An 8,706-nucleotide genomic window follows, 5' to 3' on the forward strand; every position below is an offset into this window, starting at 1 on the left:
GGAAGAGTGATAGCTTACGCATCCCGCCAAATAAAGACACACGAAATGAATTATACAACCCATGATCTGGAATTGGGAGCGGTGGTCTTTTCACTGAAGATTTGGAGGCATTACCTTTATGGTATGAAGTGCACCATCTTCACGGACCACAAAAGTCTCCAACATATATTGAACCAGAAAGAGCTGAATATGAGGCAATGAAGATGGGTTGAACTATTAAACGATTATAAGTATGAAATCAAATACCACCCAGGCAAGGCCAATGTGACAACCCGAAATTTCCATTCTATACAAACAGTATCACTTCAATAGAAGTTATAACAGTCATATTCGATTTTCAGACTTTTCGTATAAGTTGGAGTAATTTAGGGTTTACACTTCAGTAAACATCAGGAGAGTGGATACACTACGGTTTTGTGCAACACTGTTATTCCAACACTCGGATATATTAGAAATCAATTCCGGAATAAAAGTATTTTCTGCCAAAATATTTCAGGACTATAAATAGTTTTCTGAGCTAAATTAATTCATTATTCACATTTCCAACTAGAGAAAAGCCATTTTCTCTCTAACGGATCTTCGGGTTTTCATCCCAAATCGTGAGTCTACTTTCCTAGATGGGTTTTAATTCTTGTTATATGCTTAATAACATTGTTTACATGTCAAATATGTAAGATCTGGGAGTTTACCGCCCAAGAACGTTCTTGGGGAGTAAACTCCAAAACGAAGCCTAAAGGCTATCTAGTCCCACTTCCTTGTTAGGTAGCTAGTTAAGGACATTGTGTAGAATCATTTGACACTAGAAATCAATCAAGAACACAAAGCTTTTGGAGTTTACGTCCCAAGAGTTTCTTGGATCGTAAACACCAATTTCAAGGGGCTAAATGAGCCCTAAACACCGCTAAGGCTTTAAGACAATTACCCTCTAATACTTGTAGCTAATTTGGAGACTTAAACTCATCAAAATCATCCCTTAAAGGGAGTTTACGGCCAAGGAATATCTCTTGGGCCGTAAACTCTAAGTAAAGGCACAAAAGTGTGCCTAAAGTCCCCTTTAGCCTTGAACAAAAACCTAGAAGCTATCCTTTGTGTGCAAGAGGCTTAAAAGAATTAAAACAAGCACCCCATAGGAGTTTACGGCCGTAAACTCTAGGGGTTATGGTCTTTAGGCTGTAAACTCCTCAAAGGAGCATTCTAGGGCACTAAACTACCTAAAGGATTAATCTACCAATGCTAGGCATATTCTAAAATTCATTTAGCACACTTAAACACCCAAAACCACCAAGACAAGAGTTCACGGCCGTAAACTCAAGGGTTTATGACCGTAAACTCCTTGTGTGGAGTTTATTGGCTGGTAAACTCTTATACAAGGTCCTTGGAAGCTTTTCAATCCTTTTGCCTTGTCCCATATCGACTTAGATGCAACCCTTAGGACCTATAACACTTATACAAAGTGTTTACATGTTCCTAAGTGTCCCAACTTATTTCATTAAGTTATTAATTGGCTAATTAGTTATATATATGCTCATTATATGATAACTAGTCTCGTGCGTGTGAACAAGTCTCCGTTTGCCACCTTGCACGGTACCCGATACTTCAATCCAATCCACTCACCACATGTGAGTTTATACCCCTTTAATTAACCTTTGAAATGCTTTTAAATGTTTTAAATACTTTATGGGGGATACAAGTTAAATACTTATAGTTATTACATCAATCACATGTGATTACATTAATCACATGCGATTAATAACTAGAAAACCAATGATTTTATCACTGTTCAAACTGTTTATCAAACTGTATTACTTCAAAATGTTTTACAAACTCTTTTACTTATCAAATGCTTTTATTAAACTTTGTTTTACTTCTTATAAATTGCATGCCCATATATGTATAGATATATAAGAAATGTTTAAAGGGCTTAGGAAGGCCATCCGCCCTATTTCCTTTTTCTCGATTTGGATGTGGTCTGGTGGGATTTCGGGTAACCGTCCGAAGGTCGTTTCAATATTAATTATATATCAAATATACATGTATAGACATAAAAGTACTTCCATATTCATACTTATCAGTACATCATCAGTAAGTTACCATCGGGGTAAAATAGAATCATACTACTACAATTTCTAGATAAATGAGTCAGTTCATTCATGAGTTAATACTTATTACTATGAGTACTTATACAACTATACTAGAAAGAGAACATATACAACTATACTAGACAGAGAACATATACAACTATACTAGAGGAAGAACATATACAACTATACTAGAACAGTTCATTTCATTACATATACAAGAATACGTTAACAATTGTGATCCACTGTATCGGAGCATGCCTTAATTGTCATGGCCCGAGTTGTAGCTAGAATTCTCTTGGAGGGAGAGCGTGATTTTGCGTATAGATCTATACTGGATTCACTATCATACACCTTGCTGCTAGCTACAGCCGGACCTGCAGGTCTGCGGGTGCCAAACGTCATTCCGTTATTACGACCATTCGTATGTCGTTGTTACCAGTCGATAGTATGGTGCAATTTATCACATGATACCTTAATATAAATCCGGTTTAAGGTAGTTAGTACAGCAGTAGTTCCTATAATACAACACTGCAGTACTACATTAATTTACTCTTTACACAATTAGTGATCTTTTCACTTAAACAATTATGTACAAACTATGTTTTCAAAATGATAGTTACACTTGAGTAAATTACACACTTTTACAACAAACGAGCATACAAAATAGTTAAGCCTTGGTAGAAGGCTACTTTAATAGAAAATATAGGTTTTTCTAAGAGATTCAAACTTTTACAAACATTTACATACATTTTACAAACTTACACTTGATACATGTTCAAACGTTTTTGGATGACAAATACCGACACTAAAATACTTATGAACTCACCAGCTTAATGTTGATAGACTCTTTCAAAATAACTTGTATTCTTAGGTCATCAGTAGACAGGTACTGAGGCCAGCTTTTGAGTAGATGGAGCGCATCCAAGACTCATCTTATTATTTTGATATACATTACTTTTGGTGTCTATACTGTACAGAACATGCTTGTATTAAAATTGTATATTTAATGCAATGGATGATGTTGTTTGCTTATTTACATTTACTGTGTTGTGATACTTTACATGACGTCCTCCGCCCCAGAACGTTTCCGCCGTTCTTGGTTTTGGGGTGTGACAGCCAACGTGGTAGCTGATGCCTTGAGCCAGAAGGAGTACCATAATCGTCGCGTGAAAACTCTCTCAATAACCATCAAATCTCACCTAACCACTCAAATCGGGGTAGCGCAGTCAGATGCCATGAAAAGGGAAAACAGAGCAAGTGAAGAATTACGCGGAATGGAGAAGAATCTAGAGGTAAAGGAGAACGGAGTATACTACTTCATGAACCCTATTTGGGTCCCTAAACTCGGAGAATTTAGGGAGGTAGTCATGAATGAAGCACACAAAACACGATACTCCATCCATCCTGGTTCGGACAGGATGTACTTGGGTATTAAACAACATTATTGGTGGCCTAACATGAAGGCATAAATTACCACCTATGTCAACAAATGCCTTACTTGTGCCAAAGTAAAGGTGGAGTACCAAAAGCCCTCGGTGTTATTACAGCAACCGGTGATTCCCGAGTGGAAATGGGAAGGGATTTCTATGGATTTTGTGACCAAGCTACCTAAGATGTCAGATGGATTAGACACCATATGGGTAATAGTTGACCGACTGATGAAATCCGCTCATTTCCTGCCAATAAAAGAATCCTACAAGACGGAGAGACTGACATGATTATACATTTGAGAAATTGTGAGACTCCATGGAGTACCAGTGTCTATTATCTCGGATAGAGACAGTAGCTTCACTTCATGTTTTTGGCAATCACTTCAGAAAGCACTCGGAACCCATCTCGACATGAGCACCGCTTATTACCCACAAACGGACGGTCAAAGCGAACGAACCATTCAGACGCTCGAAGACATGCTTCGCACATGTGTGATAGACTTTGGGAAGTCTTGGGACATCCACTTGACCTTAGTGGAATTCTCTTATAACAACAGTTATCATTCGAGCATCAAAGTCACTCCTTTCGAAGCACTATATGGACGTAAGTGTAGATCACCGTTGTGTTGGGATGAAGTGGGTGACACACAGCTAGCAAAAACACTAGCATCGGACAAGGCGTTAACGGGACCGGAGATCATACGTGAAACCACGAAAAATATAGTTCAAATCAGAGCTCGACTAAAAGCATCGCGCGACTGACAAAAGAGCTACGCCGATAGACGGAGAAAGCCCTTAGAGTTTCAGGTCGGGGATCGAGTGCTGTTACAAGTTTTACCTTGGAAAGGAGTCATTTGTTTCAGAAAATGGGGAAAACTAAACCCACGATACATTGGACCTTTCAAGATCGTTGCCCGAATAGGTCCAGTGGCGTACAAACTGCAACTACCCACTGAGCTAAGCAGTGTACACCCCGTGTTGCATGTCTCTAATCTTAAGAAGTGCCTATCAGATGAAACACTCATCATTCCCCTTGATGAGATTGAAATCAACGAGAATCTCCTGTTCATTGAGGAACCAGTCGAAATCATGGACAGGGAGGTGAAGCGTACTAAGCAAAGTCGCATCCTGATCGTGAAAGTATGGTGGAATGCGAAGTGTGGGCCAGAATTCATGTGGGAACGCGAAGACCAAATGAAGCAAAAGTACCCTCACCTATTCTAGCATTCTCAAATCTAGCTTTCAAAAAATTCGTGATGAAATTCCCGCTAACGGGGGGATGATGTCACAACCTAGAAATTTTTGTGCTTGTAGATTACAACAATTAAGCCAAAGTGTGAATCAAAGACTCAAGAGCATGTATGATGCATACTCTATGACAATAAAATTTCAATCAAACACATCATACAAGCACTACAAATAGTCAACAAGCAATTGGAAACCCTAGAAGTCCTTGTTTAAGTCCATTTTGGACTAGGACTTCCTTATTGGGCCCAATGGACCAATAAGCTTCCAATTTCATTTAAATGGGCTAGAACTCTTAAATGGGCTATAATTGGACCCACTTTCATTTATTTTACCATGTTGGGCGATATTGGGCCTAGAATGAAATAAATTATTTAAATGAACCAAATTGAGCCATGAGGCACCCTAGGAGTCCAATAGGCCGAAAAACAATCAACATGGGCCCATGATTTGGATTTAAGCACCAAAGGTCCAAGTCTCCATCTCTCCCATCTATCTCTCGGCCCATGTAGAAAAAAAAAGACAGAAAGAAAAGAAGAATTTGAGAATTAAGGAGGATTAGCCACCTCCTTAATACCTATGGGATATCTAAGCATATCTCACATGTTTCCATGCATATCCTCTCACTTCTCTCTCTCTTCTTCTTCTATTACTCTCGGCCGAGAGTATCACACACCCACACATAATCATTCACTTAAACACTCCCAAGAACACACCACAAATCCCTTCACTTTCCCTTCAAAATTTTCGAGATTTAAGGACTTTGCAAGGAGGATTCTACACAAAAATCATCATCTTAGGTCAGTTGATGCTTAGATCCAGACTGTAGACTCTTTGTTCTATCAAAAATCTCCTCTTAACTCATATGAATTCATGATCTTCTATCTTAGAACCCTCTAAGTTCGAGATCCATTCAAGAAACTTGCTAGGGCCGAAAATAGCAACAAGCTCTTCTCTTTTCTTCTTCAAATCAAAACTACAACTCAAGGTGAGCTTCATACTCCCTCTTTTTCGGTTTTTATAAGTTTTATGGGGGAGAATACAAGCAAATGTGTAGATCTATGAGTATATGTATGCCTTGTGTGATTTTTATGCTTATATGTATGATCTTGTGTGATTGTGATGTTTAAACTAGCCACATGAACCTAAAAACCGAGATCTACTATATGAAGAATGACTTAAGCTGTTCATCAATTAAATTTGTGCTAAAAATGTCTTTCCAATAAGTTTTGATACTAAAGTGTCAAGAAAATAGTCTACGGACTAAACCGGAAATTCTTTATACACAAATGATTAAAAGTGTAAATTTTATCCTAGAAAAGGGCTTAAGAAGATAAACTCACATTCTTAAAACAATAGACCCCTTAAAATAAAAATACGAGTATTACGTCTACCGGCGAAACGTAATAATAAATACACCTTCAACACCAAAATCGTTACCAAACGAATTGATTCGGTCTCGAATCAATAACGAATCAAAAATCAACAATCAATGATACTTCAATATACACGCGGAAATTTACAAAAAGTCAATACACCATCTTTGGGCTCGAAAGTTTCAAATCGTGCTTGTTGGGCCTAACTAGCCCAATGACATGATCTTTAGGCCCGAAGGGAACACGCTTACATGTTATTGGGCCATAAATGACCTAATTCCGTGTAAAAGGACTTTCAATAGCTTTATTGTGCTGTTGGGCCCCAAGGGTCCTTTGGTACTGCTAGCAAAGTCGAGAAGTTAAATGCGAGTCGGGCTAAGTGCCTTTTTCATTCACGATAGCCTTGAATGACTTATGGAAATAACGGGGGCTTCGCACCCTCTTTGTATAGTTGTAAACTAGTCGAGAAGTTAAATGCGAGTCGGGCTAAGTGAGTAGTACGAACGACGCCTAAGGGATCGTTTATATAGTTGTAAACTAGTCATTTTCATTAATGCATGATTATAATGACTCACAACCCATAATTAATCCAATGTCACCTGGAGTTATAGAAAACAACATCGTATTGGGATAATACTAACTAAGCCACGTAATTTGATGTATTGGGGAATACATCGGGTTTTCCCTCGGGAATTCAACACTATTAACTATGTGATATATACAAAGTCTAAAAATTATTCACATTTATAATAATCAACAAGCATACTTACGGATCTTCACACTTTTTCTTATATGCAACACTTTTTTTAGAAAATATCGGATTTTCTGTGGTTTTCAAATTATACAAATCATTTCTTTTCAAACCATACTTATGAACTCACCAACATTTCATATGTTGACGTTTTTCCAAAATACTTGTATTCTCAGGTAACAGGTAAATCGAAGCCAAATGTATCCAGTGATGTCATAATGTTTGTTTAATTAGTATCGAACTGTTTATGTTTTGGGAATGTAATGCTTTAAACAATGTACTGAATGTAAACAATATCGGTTGTAATATTTCAATGCATGGTGGTGAATGATGTTATGATTCATGTATATTCATTGTGATGGTATTCAATTAAGTCACAATAGCCCTCGGACATTTCCGCCGTCTGGTTCGGGGGTGTGACAGAAATGCGGCAAGTCACATGAGGGAGCGTGCAGGTTGGGATCGCCGGGCTGCCATAAGTGCAGCAAGTTTGGGCATTTCAGCAAGGATTGTGTGACAACCGTCAATTTCCGATCAAGTCAAAGTAAAATAAAGTCAATAGGTCAAACCGGTCAACTCATCCAACCATTGCATATTAGGGTTTACATTATGTTACTATTGCACAACTGACTATTTTAATAAGAAGTTATCACTTGGAAAGTTCATTCATTCAGAAATTCTAAACCCTAATCGAGGTAAGTGATGAAACTATTCGATAAAACATTATTCCATACCCCTCGGGGGCATATAACCATCATAATGAATCTTAATGGGGTGTACGAACCTTGCATTGCGAAGCTAAACATCCAAAAAGGTCACAAACAAAGTCTCTCTCGATCTCTCTTTATCAATCTCTCTCTCTCGCTCTCCCAAATCTCTCCTAAATCTCTCCCAAATCTCTCTCCTAACCTTCCTCATTTTTATAATGATTTGGGGGCATCCCGACCCTTAACTTAGCTAAAATCTACGCAAAACGGAGAGTTAACGCGTAAATCAGCCATTTAGGGTCGAACCTCCTTAGGGCTGAAACCATAAGAACAACTATCACGCGAGCATCGATCATCCTCCTTTTGAGATGTGATATGGGAGGAAGTGCATGTTGGGTTTTGAGCATTCTAACACTTCCTAAGTGTACATGCAACCCTAATAACCTTGAATATATGTTTTCTCTATATACATGCAAATTTCTTTTTCAAGGTTATTTCCTAACTAGCATGGCATGGGGATTACATAAAACATAAAGAACTAGTAGAAATACATACCTTGTTGTCGCTTGGATTCCTTCAAGACTTTGTGTGCCTAGCACCCCAAATGTTGTGCCTCAAATGCTTAACACAACACTACAACCTTGGAATAACTAGAGAGAATATTTCTACACTCCAAAATCGGCTATGCCCTCACAAGAATACTCTAGTGCCAATTTTGCATGCTATAGGGTTTCTTTTATAGTGTGTCATAATTAGGAGTTACAAATGTAAACCCTAATTGTCATGACTCTTCATTTCTCATGACCCATGGGTTTGTAACTCCCATGGACTATCCATGGAGCTCCATATGGTTATAACCAAACCCATAAACCATGGATCATTAATCCACCATAAAAGAATTGATGATTGTCATAATCAACCCTATATATTTAATTAGTCTCACTTTGATCACCAAATTAATACTAGATTAATACTTGATCAAATACTAATTAAATAATACTATTATTAATATATTAGAACTTATAATATATTAATAATCATAAGTGCCTTATTCTCTCAATTAGTCTATCCAAGTATTGCAATGCCATGCAACCCAAATGGACCATGCCGGGTCGG

The sequence above is a fragment of the Lactuca saligna genome, chromosome 6 (genome assembly GCF_052625555.1).
Source record: "Lactuca saligna cultivar CGN05327 chromosome 6, ASM5262555v1, whole genome shotgun sequence".
Taxonomy (NCBI): Eukaryota; Viridiplantae; Streptophyta; class Magnoliopsida; order Asterales; family Asteraceae; genus Lactuca; species Lactuca saligna.